This window comes from Protomyctophum parallelum, assembly GCF_964188405.1.
Source record: "Protomyctophum parallelum genome assembly, chromosome: 6".
NCBI classification, from domain to species: domain Eukaryota; kingdom Metazoa; phylum Chordata; class Actinopteri; order Myctophiformes; family Myctophidae; genus Protomyctophum; species Protomyctophum parallelum.
The window spans coordinates 46479768-46498060 of NC_139701.1; the positions used below are offsets into that span (position 1 = coordinate 46479768).

At 45.2% G+C, this 18293-nt stretch overlaps 1 pseudogene across 1 annotated transcript in view; it reads right to left on the bottom strand.

Moving 5' to 3' along the window:
- LOC310860028 (3',5'-cyclic-AMP phosphodiesterase 4C-like) overlaps positions 1-18293 on the bottom strand; it is a 135795-nt pseudogene that overhangs the window by 30780 nt on the left and 86722 nt on the right. Inside the window, exons 4-11 of the transcript XR_014571048.1 lie at positions 11954-12176; positions 10718-10754; positions 9915-9988; positions 9058-9110; positions 7489-7604; positions 4774-4867; positions 1077-1459; positions 796-894 (exon numbers count right to left, since the gene is read on the bottom strand). The product of XR_014571048.1 is annotated as a 3',5'-cyclic-AMP phosphodiesterase 4C-like (transcript). The remainder of the gene's footprint in view (positions 1-795; positions 895-1076; positions 1460-4773; positions 4868-7488; positions 7605-9057; positions 9111-9914; positions 9989-10717; positions 10755-11953; positions 12177-18293) is intronic.

Sequence of the window (18293 nt, forward strand, 5' to 3'; positions counted from 1 at the left end):
TCTTTGGACGATGCAAAAACGCTAATCCACGCCTTTGTTTTTTTCTCGGCTTGATTTATACTGCAATGCACCTTTTTCAAGACAACAAGACAAGACAACAACTGACAGATTACAACTTGTCCAAAATGCAGCAGCCAGAGTTTTAACTAGAACTAAGATGAGAGAACATATTACTCCAGTTTTAGCTTCACTGCACTGGCTTCCGGTTGTTTTTAGGATTGGTTTTAAAATTATTTTACTTGTTTATAAAGCTCTCAATGGTCTACATGACTGCCTGCCTAAATATGTCCCAAACCGCCCCCTAAGGTCTTCCACTGCTGGCCTGCTCGCTTTGCCTAAAAACGGTAACTAAAATATACGGTGAAGCAGCTTTCTGCTTCTAGGGGCCGACGGCGTGGAACAAACTCCCACTGTACCTTCAACAGGCAGCTTCTGTAGACATTTTTAAAGCACAGCTCAAGACCCACTTCTACACTCTACACAGCCCTATTCTGAGGAGGACTCTAGCACTCTTATTCTGAGGAGGACTCTAGCACTCCTATTCTGAGGAGGACTCTAGCACTCCTATTCTGAGGAGGACTCTAGCACTCCTATTCTGAGGAGGACTCAGAACTCTAGCACTCCTATTCTGAGGAGGACTCTAGCACTCCTATTCTGAGGAGGACTCAGAACTCTAGCACTCCTATTCTGAGGAGGACTCTAGCACTCCTATTCTAAAGAGGACTCTAGCAGCCCTATTCTGAGACCACCAGTAGAACTGGTCTGAGGTGAGGCTGGTAGAACAGAACAAGCTACCTGGAAGATGGAGTACATGACCACCGTCAGAGGTCTGTTCCCGCAGTACTCCGCTATCTTGAAGATGTCCGCACCCCATGTATTAATGTCCTCGAGTTCCTGGGCAGAAAGACAACATGCTGGACATTAGACACAAGATGTCCCCATCCCATGTATTAATGTCCTCGAGTTCCTGAGGAGACAACACAACACACTGGACATTGAGACATTGAGACAACACAACCCACTGGAGACAGTGTGCGTGCGTGTGTGCGTGTGTGCGTGCGTGCGTGCGTGGTAACCTTGCTCAGCAAGTCCTCCATAACGGTGGTAACTCCATAGCGTGGTATAACACTCGTAGCCACGCTGGGAGACACAGAGACCTTCCTCACTCCGCTGATCTGAGACAAGAGGGACACCTTCCTCTTGTCCTGGACATCCTCTCCGCTGATCTGAGGCAACAGGGACACCTTCCTCTTGTCCTGGACATCCTCTCCGCTGATCTGAGACAACAGGGACACCTTCCTCTTGTCCTGGACGTCCTCTCCGCTGATCTGAGGCAACAGGGACACCTTCCTCTTGTCCTGGACGTCCTCTCCGCTGATCTGAGGCAACAGGGACACCTTCCTCTTCTCCTGGAGTCTGCTGGGAGGAGGAGAAAGGATCTCCACCTCATGCTGCTTCTCTGTGGAGCGCACGGTTCAATTATTTTCAATGATTTATTCATTAATTTCACACACGCACGCACGCACACACAGTTCAATTAAATTCAAACTTTATTACACATACACAGGAGACGATATGGGAACCTCATGATGCGATATACGTGGCAATATTAGGTCCCTCGATAATAAATCAGTTTTACTGCCAGGAATGGTTTACTCCAGGTTACTGTCGTTGCTATATACGACATACCCGCCTTTTGTTTTTATGTGTTTAATCCGCCGTATTGTAATAAATAAAAAGAAACTCCGTCTTTGCCGCGGAGATAGAGACTAGATGCTTGCGTTTTGATGACAAAACCGGAAATGGTCACATGCTGTGGGCTTCTTTTATTACCATACCAGGCCTCAGGCCTACCATTGCGTGGCACATCTATGCACGGAATATCTATGTTCACAGCAGTGTTGTTTTCGTTGACAAAAACTAAGACGAAAAATGTTCGTCGACTACCTATTTTCACATGTTCACAAGTTTGTGAGCTTTGTGAGCTTGTAGATCGGCTATTTTCAGCAAGTGTAAAAACACTCATTACGACGGCATCAAGACCCGCCAAAATACATTTTAGTCGACTAAATCAACTGTACATTTAGTCGACTAAAATCTTATGACATTTAGTCGACTAAAACTAGACTAACACTAAGACATTCCAGGTGACTAAAATGTGACTAAAACTTAAATGACGTTTCAGTCCAAAGACTATGACTTAAACTAAAATAGAAATTTGCTGCCAAAAACAACACTGGTTCACAGTGAAAGGGGGTGTTGTTGAGAAGAACCACACGCATGCATGATGTCCTTTGGGAAACCCAGCCATTAACACCATTATTATTGCATATTATAACGACTCCAGAACTACTCTGCCGGGGCTGGGAGGTACGCTTCTGGCGCATGGAAGGACTATAGGCTCTGTGGGTTGACTCCTGACCGGGCCCCTCCTACAGTACGTCTCCCCAGGTCCACTCCTGCTCTCACCAGGCCCAGGACCTGTGCGTTGCACCAGAGTCCCAGCACCAGGACCTGTGCGTTGCACCAGAGTCCCAGTCCCAGACACTTCATTCAGCTTGCTGCTTGCATGGCCCTCCTAAAGGCCTCACCGAGGGCTGTTGGGCTTCCTCCTCATGGAGGACACAGGCTGGGGCGCTAACCCATACTGCTCCCCTCCTCACGGAGGACACAGGCTGGGGCCCTAACCCACACTGCTCACCTCCTCACGGAGGACACAGGCTGGGGCACTAACCCACACTGCTCACCTCCTCACGGAGGACACAGGCTGGGGCGCTAACCCACACTGCTCACCTCCTCACGGAGGACACAGGCTGGGGCGCTAACCCACACTGCTCACCTCCTCACGGAGGACACAGGCTGGGGCGCTAACCCACACTGCTCACCTCCTCATGGGGGCGCTATAACCCACACTGCTCACCCGGGTGCCGTCTACTTTCCGGCTGCCACCCGTCTCTCCGGTGGTCAGCAGACTATACCTGGTTGTCACACATAGTCTATTCCTATGAGTCACTATAAATAGAAAAACTTTAACTAAAAAAATATATCGCATGGATGCACCTGGGACGTATCCTCAGTGATGTATCCTGAGGTCATCACCTGGGACGTATCCTCAGTGATGTATCCTGAGGTCATCACCTGGGACGTATCCTCAGTGATGTATCCTGAGGTCATCACCTGGGACGTATCCTCAGTGATGTATCCTGAGGTCATCACCTGGGACGTATCCTCAGTGACGTATCCTGAGGTCATCACCTGGGACGTATCCTCAGTGACGTATCCTGAGGTCATCACCTGGGACGTATCCTCAGTGATGTATCCTGAGGTCATCACATGGGACGTATCCTCAGTGATGTATCCTGAGGTCATCACCTGGGACGTATCCTCAGTGATGTATCCTGAGGTCATCACCTGGGACGTATCCTCAGTGACGTATCCTGAGGTGATCACCTGGGACTTATCCTCAGTGACGTATCCTGAGGTCATCACCTGGGACGTATCCTCAGTGATGTATCCTGAGGTCATCACCTGGGACGTATCCTCAGTGATGTATCCTGAGGTCATCACCTGGGACGTATCCTCAGTGATGTATCCTGAGGTCATCACCTGGGACGTATCCTCAGTGATGTATCCTGAGGTCATCACCTGGGACGTATCCTCAGTGATGTATCCTGAGGTCATCACCTGGGACGTATCCTCAGTGATGCATCCTGAGGTCATCACCTGGGACGTATCCTCAGTGATGTATCCTGAGGTCATGGATGCACCTGGGACGTATCCTCAGTGATGTATCCTGAGGTCATGGATGCACCTGGGATGTATCCTCAGTGATGTATCCTGAGGTCAACATGGATGCACCTGGGACATATCCTCAGTGATGTATCCTGAGGTCATCACCTGGGACGTATCCTCAGTGATGTATCCTGAGGTCATGGATGCACCTGGGACGTATCCTCAGTGATGTATCCTGAGGTCATCACCTGGGACGTATCCTCAGTGATGTATCCTGAGGTCATCACCTGGGACGTATCCTCAGTGATGTATCATGAGGTCATCACCTGGGACGTATCCTCAGTGATGTACCCTGAGGTCATGGATGCACCTAGGACGTATCCTCAGGTCATGGATGCACCTGGGACGTATCCTCAGGTCATGGATGCACCTGGGACGTATCCTCAGTGATGTATCCTGAGGTCATCACCTGGGACGTATCCTCAGTGATGTATTCTGAGGTCATCACCTGGGACGTATCCTCAGTGATGTATCCTGAGGTCATCACCTGGGACGTATCCTCAGTGATGTATCCTGAGGTCATCACCTGGGACGTATCCTCAGTGATGTATCCTGAGGTCATGGCTGCCCCTGGGACGTATCCTCAGTGATGTACCCTGAGGTCATGGATGCACCTGGTATGTATCCTCAGTGATGTATCCTGAGGTCATGGATGCACCTGGGACGTATCCTCAGTGATGTATCCTGAGGTCATGGATGCACCTGGGACGTATCCTCAGTGACGTATCCTGAGGTCATCACCTGGGACGTATCATCAGTGATGTATCCTGAGGTCATCACCTGGGACGTATCCTCAGTGATGTATCCTGAGGTCATCACCTGGGACGTATCCTCAGTGATGTATCCTGAGGTCAACGGGGTTTCCAGGTCTACCAGTCAATAGTCAATACATTGCGATATTGCTGTATCTTGCGCGTGGAAGTATCGATATCAGTCACTGAATATTCATGCATGAGGTCCAGTGTGCGTGCGTGTGCTCACCTAGGAAGGTGTTGGAGATGAACTCAGACACTTGGTTTCCTGAGCGACTGGTTTCTGACAGATGTGTGAGCTCTCTGTTCAGCATCCTCTTAAACTGCACACACACACACACCCCCACACACACACACACACACACACACACACGTTAGTACGCTCTAGCCCTATATACAGACGAAGATACAACGTGGATGCACCTGACCTGACCTGTATTGACATGTACGTAGGCCTATGAGCTGTTTGAGAGTGTAAAAGTTCTATATAGTATGCATTATTTTTATTATGAATAAATATTAGTCATTACATCTACTTGCATTATAATATGATTTAGTTGATTTTAATGGTTTAAAAAATAAATATCACGGTGTATCAGTGTTGGGGTACTTACATTGACCATTTAGCAGTATGAAATTGACAAAAAACTACATCTAAAAGTTAGTAAAGGTATGATTTGGAAAGTATACATGACTTGAATGAATCTGCAGTCTGCACTGACCTAAAATTTTGCTCTACCCTAACCCTTCCAACATATAGTTCATGCCATAAGGTTTTATAGCTTTAACAAACAGCATACAAAATATTAAGCCTTAAATGTCAAATGTTCAAATCATAAACTTGACCTTATTTCAGACCATTTTACAAAGCATACAGGCTTCTCAGTACCCACTCTTCTGGTTTAAATTCACATTTACAGTGACTAAGCCAGTGGTTCCCAAAATGGGGTCCGGGGACCCCCAGGGGTCCTTGAGTGAGTTCCAGGGGGTCTCCAGCTAAATGATAGTTTGGAACCAAATGGACCCTTATGGGTCTGGAACTCTGAGAGTGCAGGTCCATTTGGTTCCATTTGTATACTCTCAGAGTTAAATTAACATAGATTTTACAATATAAATTGGGGGTCCCAGAGGTAGAAAACTAGAAATGCCATTAAATGGGGGTCCGTGGACTAATGCATGACAAACTGGGGGTCCTTGAAATTAAACGGGTTGAGAATCACTGCTAGAGCCTTATCTTCCCTTATGGGGGTCCCTGGCATTATGTTTTCAATTGGGGGTCCGCAGGCTCATTAGTGTCCATTTGAGGGTCCTTTAGCCCTGGTCCAGTGCTTACAGCGGGGGTCCTTTGAGGGTCCTTTAGCCCTGGTCCAGTGCTTACAGCGGGGGTCCTTGACATGAAAAAGTTTGGGAACCACTGCTCTAGAGTTGCTTGATGAACTATATGTGTCCCTGTCAGGGCTAACTGGCACATGACAGCACAGTCCTTTGCAATTTGCAACTCTAGATTTATTATAATGATATGAAGTGACTTGCCATAAACCATCCATTGACTCCCCATTCATCCAATTTGCATCTGCTTGTATTAAACGACATTAAACTCACCAACATTGCAGCTGTAGGAAAAGGTTGAATATCCACTTTCAAACTGCAAAGCTTTTGTTTCATAAAAATCCACCAAATATTTTTCCCACTCAGCTCTGCACTTAGTTTTTCTTCTTTTTTAGTTATAATATAACTAAAAAAGAAGAAAAAAGTAGTGAGATATTATCTCACTACTAGAACTTTCTGACTCTGAGGTAGATAAGATGTTTGGCTAACAGCATCCATTTGTTTTTTCAATGTTGTGGACCGGCGGAGGCTGGTGAAATAGTTGCTAAGATACGATACTGCATAGTGATTGGCTCTGCTGCATGCCTATGAAGAGTACTGACCAATGAGCTGTGCCTAGCGCCTTTCTAGACACCAGGTTCCATGTCTTCCTCCTGTTCCCATAGCTCAGATGGCTGCCCCTTCTGCTTGTGTGTGTATGTGTGAGTGTCCGCATGTGAGCGACTGAGAATCACCATAACGAGCTGTCATTCTTCCACGACCCCAAAATACGGGATTAAGTGTGTCCCGTATCGGTTCATTACGGGACAGGTCTTTTAGCTGTCAAATACGATACAAACCCGTATTTTACGGGACGGTTGGCACCCTAGTGCCATCAGAGGGGTGTATCACAGGATTGTGTGACCGTGTGGAACCGTGTCTGAGGGGTGTATCACAGGATTGTGTAACCGTGTGGAACCGTGTCTGAGGGGGGTGTATCACAGGATTGTGGAACCGTGTGGAACCGTGTCAGAGGGGTGTGTATCACAGGATTGTGTGACCGTGTGGAACCGTGTCTGAGGGGGGTGTATCACAGGATTGTGTGACCGTGTGGAACCGTGTCAGAGGGGGGTGTATCACAGGATTGTGTGACCGTGTGGAACCGTGTCAGAGGGGTGTGTATCACAGGATTGTGTGACCGTGTGGAACCGTGTCAGAGGGGGGTGTATCACAGGATTGTGTGACCGTGTGGAACCGTGTCCGAGGGGGGTGTATCACAGGATTGTGTGACCGTGTGGAACCGTGTCAGAGGGGGGTGTATCACAGGATTGTGTGAACGTGTGGAACCGTGTCCGAGGGGGGTGTATCACAGGATTGTGTGACCGTGTGGAACCGTGTCCGAGGGGGGTGTATCACAGGATTGTGTGACCGTGTGGAACGGTGTCCGAGGGGGGTGTAACACAGGATTGTGTGACCGTGTGGAACCGTGTCTGAGGGGTGTATCACAGGATTGTGTGAACGTGTGGAACCGTGTCAGAGGGGGGTGTATCACAGGATTGTGTGAACGTGTGGAACCGTGTCCGAGGGGGGTGTATCACAGGATTGTGTGACCGTGTGCAACCGCGTCTGCTCTCACCTTATTGGAGGCCATCTCGCTGACAGAGTTCCTGGTCTGCAGGGTCTCCAGCTGGTCCAGACACCAGTCCAGCTCCTCCAAGGTCTCTACCGCCATCTTCTGGTAGGGGGACTCCTCTGAGGGGGTCAAGGGTCACACGCGTCAGAGGTTTCCCCAAAATGTCAAAGACCCCCACATTAATCAGAACCAGTGGGTGTCCAGTGGAAACCTCGTATGAATCTGATCTCAGGTCAGAATGGGTTAATCAGAACCAGTGTGTGTCCAGTGGAAACCTCGTATGAATCTGATCTCAGGTCAGAATGGGTTAACACTCATTAGCCCCACGGACCCCCGTTAGAAAACATATGCCAGGGACCCCCATGAGAGAAGATATTTATTACGGTTCTAGCAGTGATTCTCAACCCCCAGTTTGACATGCATTAAGTCTACGGACCCCCCATTTAATGGCATTTCTATCTCTGGGACCCCCAATTCATATTGTAAAATCAATGTTAAATTAACTCTGAGAGTGTAAATGGAACCATTTTGTCCATAATATATTTAAATTCAGTGTGATGGTGAGGTTGTCTGAATTAAACTAATGTATTTAAATTCAGGTGATATCAGGTGGTCTGAATTAAACTAATATATTTAAATTCAGTGTGATGGTGAGGTCGTCTGAATTAAAGGATAATTCCATACTAAAAGGCTTTCTTACCTTTCTTTGTAGTTGTTACGTCCCCACCAAAGAGGTCCAGGTGTTATTTTGTGCAAAAGCTCCTTATTGGCTATTTCCCCTACCATAAGCCCTAAATGAATTGCATTGAATGGTAATTGAATGGGGCTATGGGGTGTTGTGCTGATTCGCTTATTTCCATCGCTCAAAATTATAATTTCTTTGTATATATCCTCTCTTCATAATGTAAATAATATCCCAAGCGGCACACTTTACAACTACTACTTTACTACCCATAGCCCCATTCAATTCCCATTCAATGCAATGCAATTCATTGAGGGCTTATGGTAGGGGAAATAGCCAATAAGGAGTTTTTGCACAAAAAAACACCTTTGGTGGGGACGTAACAACTACAAAGAAAGGTAAGAAAGATAAGAAAGCATTCTAGCATATAGCAATATATTTAAATTCAGTGTGACCGTGAGGTGGTCTGAATTAAACTAATGTATTTAAATTCAGGTGATATCAGGTTGTCTGAATTAAACTAATATACATAAATTCAGGTAATATCAGGTTGTCTGAATTAAACTAATATATTTAAATTCAGGTGATATCAGGTGGTCTGAATTAAACTAATATATATATAAATTCAGGTGATATCAGGTGGTCTGAATTAAACTAATATATATATAAATTCAGGTGATATCAGGTTGTCTGAATTAAACTAATATATTTAAATTCAGGTGATATCAGGTCGTCTGAATTAAACTAATATATTTAAATTCAGGTGATATCAGGTGGTCTGAATTAAACTAATATATATAAATTCAGGTGATATCAGGTGGTCTGAATTAAACTAATATATATAAATTCAGGTGATATCAGGTGGTCTGAATTAAACTAATGACACTGACCTGATGTACATGATTTACACATAGATGGCTGGTTACTGCCCCCCGGAGGACGCCTGGAGAGACACAACCGTTAGACAAGACAGACAGACAGACAGACAGACAGACAGACATAGAGACAGACATAGAGACAGACAGACAGACATAGAGACAGACAGACAGACAGACAGACAGACAGACATACATAGAGACAGACAGACAGACATAGAGACAGACAGACAGACAGACATAGAGACAGGCAGACAGACATAGAGACAGGCAGGCAGACAGACAGACAGACATAGAGACAGGCCGGCAGGCAGGCATAGAGAGAGAGAGAGACAGACAGACAGACAGACAGACAGACAGACAGACAGACAGACAGACAGACAGACAGACAGACAGACAGACAGACAGACAGACAGACAGACAAGCAGGCACTTAAACCAATACATATGTAACACCTATATGGGAATCGAACCCGGGTCTCCCACCCACGTGGAAAAGCCAACATCTCAACCACTCAGCCAAAGGGATGTCCCTGTGACTCGGGGGGAGATATTAGATGTTTGAGGCCACTGACATAGAAACATCGCTTTTTCAGAAAACTGTCAGAATGTAGAAGTTTTTCTTTTTTTAATCTGATCTCAGGTCAAAAGAGATTTATATATTTTGGGGCATAAATAATATATTATAAGCTTTTTTTTATCAATAATTGATCAATGTCACCATGGTCCACATACTGTACACTGTACATATATATTTAATTTTTAAAGGGCCCGTTGCTGTCCAGAGGGCAAAGGGCAGGTGCACTGGCACCACCTAGTGTCTATCTGTGCACGCCACTGACGCTTACGATGAAACTAACGAAGATCTCTTACTTGTTGCCGACGCGATCTTGTAGATGAGTCAACGCAGCCACGTTACTTCTGACGGTCCGTAGACTGGCAAGAACCTACAGTAAGAAAAACTGTACTTATTATCATACAAGAACCTAGAGTAGAAATACTGTACTTATTATCATACAAGAACCTACAGTAGAAATACTGTACTTATTATCATACAAGAACCTACAGTAGAAATACTGTACTTATTATCATACAAGAACCTACAGTAGAAATACTGTACTTATCATACAAGAACCTACAGTAGAAATACTGTACTTATTATCATACAAGAACCTACAGTATTATACTGTACTTATTATCATACAAGAACCTACAGTAGAAATACTGTACTTATTATCATACAAGAACCTACAGTATTATACTGTACTTATTATCATATAATAACCTACAGTAGGAATACTGTACTTATTATCATACAATAACCTACAGCAGAAATACTGTACTTATTATCATGCAAGAACCTACAGTAGAAATACTGTACTTATTATCATACAAGAACCTACAGTATTATACTGTACTTATTATCATACAAGAACCTACAGTAGGAATACTGTACTTATTATCATACAAGAACCTACAGTATAATCAATACATAATTGTCATATAATAACCTACAGAATAAGCAATTGCTTGATTGGACAGTTTATTAGACATGAATGAAAAAACAGCAACAGTCCAACACTCGGTTAAAAAGGACCACTGTAACAATATAACAATATAACACTGTAACAATATAACACTGTAACAATATAACACTGTAACAATATAACACTGACCTGTGCAAATGGAGTCACGATCATGTCTTCTCCATGTCTAGACAGACAGACAGACAGACAGACAGACAGACAGACAGACAGACAGACAGACAGCCTTTAGTCCATGCAGTGGGACACACCGCAGAGGATGCACCAGTGGACAGTCCTCTGATCTGTCCTCTGATCTGTCCACTGGTCTGTGTAATCATGGAGTGTGTAATTGATAGAAAATAAAACAGTGGCATGCACAGATAGACACTAGGGGGTGTACCAGGGGGGGGGCAGTCAGACAGATATTTTGTGAAGCCACTAAGGAAATGAAAGTTCATATAATGGCCTGTTGTGGCGCTGTCATTGGACCCAGAAAACCCATAGCCCCATAGAGGTCCATGTATTTGGGCCCAACTTCACCTAGACTGTATTACCTTAATAAACATGGTCATGAATACTTTCTGCTTCCAGTCACTAGTTTAAAGTCTCATTTCTAATGTCATAATATTCTTTTTGGAAAATTATGGTCCCATTTATTTAAAAAAAAATGACCATAACGTCACGTATGTTCTGAGGGGCGTGGCTACCGTTACAGTCTATGATCGGGATTCCCCTCCCACTCGAGTCAAAATAAAAACCAACGGAGAAGAAGGGGGGAAGTCCCGCCTCGTTGTCTGGGCCAGCCAATGGGCCATAGGCTCAATATGTCAGTTTGATCTTTTGAGGCCAAAAAATGTCATTTATTTGGGTCTAGTAGGACTACAGTAAATAATAAAAAAATAAATCGCTATAATGTTTTGTAAATAATTACATATTTAGCCCCGTGCTCGAATGCCCCCGCCCCCCTGTAAAAAACAGCTAAAATCCCTAAAACGAAAGAAAGCAGCAAATGAAAAACATATTACACTCACCTTTTACTTTCTCTAATAACGACCTAAAACATTAGCCTTGGTTGAAAAAAAAACTAACTTTAAGCTATTGAAAAATAGCAGATCTACAAGCTCATAGCGCGCCACCGAGTGGCGCGCTATGAGCTTGTAGGTCTGCTATTTTTGAAAAGTTAGTGAAAATGCGCCACAAATCTTTGAATATAATATTCTTTCAGAAGACGGGTTAATCAGAACCAGTGTGTTGTCCCAGTGGAAACCTCGTGTGAATTTGATCTCAGGTCAGAATGGGTCAATCAGAACCAGTGTGTTGTCCCAGTGGAAACCTGGTGTGAATCTGATCTCAGGTCAGTTAACGGGTGGATTCATAGGGACTCACAGGTCACTGCAGGCGGAAGAGGAGGAGTGTCGGGACATGTTTTTGGGCGACAGGTCGAAGTCGGAGTCGGAGCGGTAGAGGAACGACTCCCTCCGCTGGCTGTTAGGGTGGAGCACCAGCCCCCCCCCGCCCCCCCCCCGGGCTGTTGGGCCCCTGGGGGGGGTCCAACGGGCTGCGCCCCCCCCCAAGGCCCCCCACCGACAGGCCATTCTCCACGTCAAAACTGTACAGAGAGAGAGAGAGAGAAAAAATTAGTGATCATTTTGTAAATTCATCACATATGTCCTCGAGGTCTGCTATTTTTCTTTAATCGAAGAACCACTGACATAGAAACATAGCTTTAGATTGTGGGGGCCTAAATAATATAGTAGTTTTTAATCAATATTTGAACAATGTCACCGCATGGTCCACACACTACAAATTAAGGAAAAAGAAAACGTTTTATTTATTTTTTGAGCACATTGCCAAAAGGGCAGGGGGTGCTCTAGCACCCCTATTGTCTATCTGTGCACGCCACTGCGTTTCAGTGCTTTACGCACATTCTGTAACCTCCATCATCGACGCTTTAGTTATCGGCCGTGAATAAAAGCCCGTTAAGACTGAAAACGCAGCCTGGGAAAAGAATCAGAGATTAATGCATTAAAGAAAAAAAAACCTCGGCGGATCACGGATGGCATGAGGCAAACTCAGAGCGTCCCCTAGAGGTCACACTAGGTATATAGCTTAGTTAATGTCAGAACGCTGATATAATAATATTGGTTTCAGCTGTTTACAATTCCACAACATGCAAAACATGACCCGCTTTTAATGACTTCAGTCTAAATGAGTAGCTCAATGCTTCAACACAAGTATAATTAAAAGGCATTTGAAATTACATAAAAACAATTACTTTTCAGGATTCGAACTCAAAAATAGAAAGAAATAATTCAAGATTTCAATTGGAATATAGCAAAAATAAATAAAAAATAGCCGATCTACAAGCTCAAAATGTGTCGCAGCGCGACGCGTTTTGAGCTTGTAGATCGGCTATTTTTTTTTGCTACGACAATAATAATATATGGCCCTCTGGAGTGAGTGTGGAACTATAGTGGCCCCTCTGGAGTGAGTGTGGAACTATAGTGGTCCTCTGGAGTGAGTGTGGAACTATAGTGGCCCTCTGGAGTGAGTGTGGAACTATAGTGGCCCTCTGGAGTGAGTGTGGAACTATAGTGGCCCTCTGGAGTGAGTGTGGAACTATAGTGGCCCTCTGGAGTGAGTGTGGAACTATAGTGGCCCTCTGGAGTGAGTGTGGAACTATAGTGGCCCTCTGGAGTGAGTGTGGAACTATAGTGGCCCTCTGGAGTGAGTGTGGAACTATAGTGGCCCTCTGGAGTGAGTGTGGAACTATAGTGGCCCTCTGGAGTGAGTGTGGAACTATAGTGGCCCTCTGGAGTGAGTGTGGAACTATAGTGGCCCTCTGGAGTGAGTGTGGAACTATAGTGGCCCTCTGGAGTGAGTGTGGAACTATAGTGGCCCTCTGGAGTGAGTGTGGAACTATAGTGGCCCTCTGGAGTGAGTGTGGAACTATAGTGGCCCTCTGGAGTGAGTGTGGAAATATAGTGGCTCCTCTCCATCATCAAAGTTGCCCATCCCTTGTATAGAGTATAGACAACGGTCTGAATAGCCTACACTAATGAAACAGTGTGTCTAGCTCAACTAATTGGTATTCATTGACAGATCTATTGTTAGGTCAATGTGTGAATATTATGCATTACCACCTCAAGAAAGACAATAGCAGTTTCATATGAGGGGGCTAGGAGGTGAGGGTTGAGGGGGCCTAGGAGGTGAGGGTTGAGGGGGCTATATATGTTTCCTGACTCCTCACTGTCCACAATATAAATAAACTGGATAAAAAAGAACATATTAACCTTGAAGAGTCATTGTTCTCAACTCTGACGCAACTGCACTGTATACCACTGAGACACGCACACACGCACGCACGCACACACACTGCATGTTTATCCTTGTGCATTTTCTTGTGTTTTGTTAAAAGATTCCATTTGTACCCTTTTTTTTTTTTTTTTACTCTACCCCTAACCCCTGCATGCCAACCTCCACCCCAGACGGAAACTTTGACTAAATATAACTTTAGCTCTAATCAAAGGCAGTCGTGCACACAACATGCACGCACACACACACACACGTTGGTGGGAAACTGGACCCCTGGACCTTAAGGTGGGACTCCAGGCTAATCTGTGATCTGTCTGGGAGAGGAGAGAGAGAGAGAGAGAGAGAGAGAGAGAGAGAGAGAGAGAGAGAGAGAGAGAGAGAGAGAGAGAGAGAGAGAGAGAGAGAGAGAGAGAGACAACATATGTCAGCCTTCCAATGAGGAACAGTGTGGGTGAACACTATAAGATTGATTGATTATTTAACCCACAGATTACAATCACCCACAGAGATTTTGAAAACATGACTAATGACAAATAACTTCTGCTGTCTGCTGGGCGAAGATCAACAATGTGCAAGAGAAGGATATCACATGGAACACAGCCACACGAGAGAGAGAGAGAGAGAGAGTCTGGCAATAGAGAAGGGCAGACACAGACAGACCTGGCTGCCCAGAGAGGAGAGGCTGTGCTGTCACTGTGATGACGGAGCTATAGAGACAGAGTTACACTTCTTACCACAATGTAAAAACTACACACTGTGATGACGGAGCTATAGAGACAGAGTTACACTTCTTAACACAATGTAAAAACTACACACTGTGATGACGGAGCTATAGAGACAGAGTTACACTTCTTAACACAATGTAAAAACTACACACTGTGATGACGGAGCTATAGAGACAGAGTTACACTTCTTAACACAATGTAAAAACTACACACTGTGATGACGGAGCTATAGAGACAGAGTTACACTTCTTAACACAATGTAAGAACTACACACTGTGATGACGGAGCTATAGAGACAGAGTTACACTTCTTAACACAATGTAAAAACTACACACTGTGATGACGGAGCTATAGAGACAGAGTTACACTTCTTAACACAATGTAAAAACTACACACTGTGATGACGGAGCTATAGAGACAGAGTTACACTTCTTAACACAATGTAAAAATTACACACTGTGATGACGGAGCTATAGAGACAGAGTTACACTTCCTAACACAATGTAAAAACTACACACTGTGATGACGGAGCTATAGAGACAGAGTTAGACTTCTTAACACAATGTAAAAACTACACACTGTGATGACGGAGCTATAGAGACAGAGTTACACTTCTTAACACAATGTAAAAACTACACACTGTGATGACGGAGCTATAGAGACAGAGTTACACTTCTTAACACAATGTAAAAACTACACAAATATTAGAGAGGAGTTCTTCCCAAAATTTGAAACAAATTTCCCAGAATTCCGAAGTATGACAGAAAGGGAAAGATTACCAGTCCTTCTGGTGGAACAGAAAGAATGTGCCGTTTTGGCTGCAAAATATGTCAATTAATGACACAAGAAAAGGGACAACCAGTACGACACACATACAGTATGCCATGTATTTTATTTTATATAATTTTTATGTATTTTTTCATGTGATTGATATTATGTTGTTATGTTCTTATTTGTCATATCTGTGATTGTGCTTTGGCAACACTTGTAAAACGTCATGCCAATAAAGCCTGTTGAATTGAATTGAATTGAGAGATCTCTCTCTAACAAGGTGCCCTTTTTTCACTTGACCCCTGCCCCTCTATGTGTGTGTGTGTGTGTGTGTGTGTGTGTGTGTGTGTGTGTGTGTGTGTGTGTGTGTGTGTGCACGACACTGGCATTATGTAAGAAGCTCTGCAATTCGTTATAAAAACAAAACACGAAATGGACCAAGAGTTGGAGTTGCAAGTCAATGTCAAAGGTCACGTTGCACACGGTCACACAGAGACGGCGTGTTGCACGCACACGCGCACGGCCCGCATGTGCACGCACGTGCGGCACGGCCTGCATGTGCACGCACCCACACACACACACACACACACACACACACACACACACACACATGCCGTGGGAACAGGGTCTTCAGGGCCCGTTTGACCTCCTGGTGGTCGAGTGTTTATCTGAGTGCAGGACCCCCAGGCACGCACGCACACACGCACACACACACGCACGCACGCACGCACACATGCACGCACACACGCACACACGCACACACACACACGCACGCACACACGCACACACGCGCACGCACACACACACGCACACACAGAGGAGGAGAGCTCAAGGCACGAAAACAGGAGTGAGGACGGGCAAGTGGCATAGGGTGAAGGTTTGTGTGTGTGTGTGTGTGTGTGTGTGTGTATGTGTGTGTGTGTGTGTGTGTGTGTGTGTGTGTGTGTGTGTGTGTGTGTACGTGGGCACCATACCAACACACACACATGCACACGCACACGCGTGCACACACACACACACACACACACACACACACACCATATGGATGTTATGGATGTTTACATTGACCATCCAGTCCATTGTGTGTGTGTGATCTGACACCAAGCGGGACACACAGCGAACAGACACACACGCGCGTGCACACACACACACACACACACACACACACACACACACACACACACTGCCAGAAAGTTTAAGTTACACAATGTTATGAAACGACAACACATTCTTCCTCTCCGTGTCAGAGTGCAGGAGGAGAGAGAGAGAGAGAGAGAGAGAGAGAGAGAGAGAGAGAGAGAGAGAGAGAGAGAGAGAGAGAGAGAACCTCTCAGAACCTTTACTGAACACATGTTTTCAAAGTGACATCCTTCTGTTTGATCTCATTCAGCGCACACGTGCACACACACACACACACACACACCTTCAAACGGTAACAACTATTTTCGGCACGTTACGTGCATGGCCCTGAGATCTACAAAGAAACACAACATATTATACAGTACTGAACACAGGCTGACGTCAACACATGCACGCCCTGCAGGCCCTGGTAACCTGTGTGTGTGTGTGTGGATATTTTGATCCTAAGTGTAAATCCACCACCACCCACAGCTGTCAATCACACACTCAGGTCAGGAGGGTTTAGGTCTGCTTTGACGCACACACACACACACACACACACACACACACACACACACACACACACACACACACACACACACACACACACACACACACACACACACACACACACACACACACACACACACACACACACACACACACACACACACACACACACACACACACACACACACACACACACACACACACACACACACGACTCCAGAGGAGAAGAGAAGATATAACCTCATTGTCAGCTCTGTAGCAATGGCCGGAAAACTGTGTTCTTCTGGATCGGACTAGTGAAGAAACACGGGGAAGGTTGCCGTATATTAGATCAGTCGATGGGTGGACTAGTGAAGAAACACGGGGAAGGTTGCCGTATATTAGATCAGTCGATGGGTGGACTAGTGAAGAAACACGGGGAAGGTTGCCGTATGTTAGATCAGTCGATGGGTGGACTAGTGTAGAAACACAGGGAAGGTTGCCGTATGTTAGATCAGTCGATGGGTGGACTAGTGTAGAAACACAGGGAAGGTTGCCGTATGTTAGATCAGTCGATGGGTGGACTAGTGTAGAAACACAGGGAAGGTTGCCGTATGTTAGATCAGTCGATGGGTGGACTAGTGTAGAAACACAGGGAAGGTTGCCGTATATTAGATCAGTCGATGGGTGGACTAGTGTAGAAACACAGGGAAGGTTGCCGTATATTAGATCAGTCGATGGGTGGACTAGTGTAGAAACACAGGGAAGGTTGTCGTATATTAGATCAGTCGATGGGTGGACTAGTGAAGAAACACAGGGAAGGTTGCCGTATATTAGATCAGTCGATGGGTGGACTAGTGTAGAAACACAGGGAAGGTTGCCGTATGTTAGATCAGTCGATGGGTGGACTAGTGAAGAAACACAGGGAAGGTTGCTGTATATTAGATCAGTCGATGGGTGGACTAGTGAAGTAACACAGGGAAGGTTGCTGTATATTAGATCGGTCGACGGGTGGACTAGTGTAGAAACACAGGGAAGGTTGCCGTATATTAGATCAGTCGATGGGTGGACTAGTGTAGAAACACAGGGAAGGTTGCCGTATGTTAGATCAGTCGACGGGTGGCTCTTCCATCGCTCTCATTAGAAGGCGGGTGTAAAGGTGCCATCCAACCGTTTCTCTAGTTTCTTTGAAAGTGTTTCATGTCTCGGAGCCGTATATAGAATCGGCTCAACGGTCGTCCTAAATACTTTTACTTATAGAAGGCCATTTATATTATTATTATATGGCCTTTACAAAGACATATAGG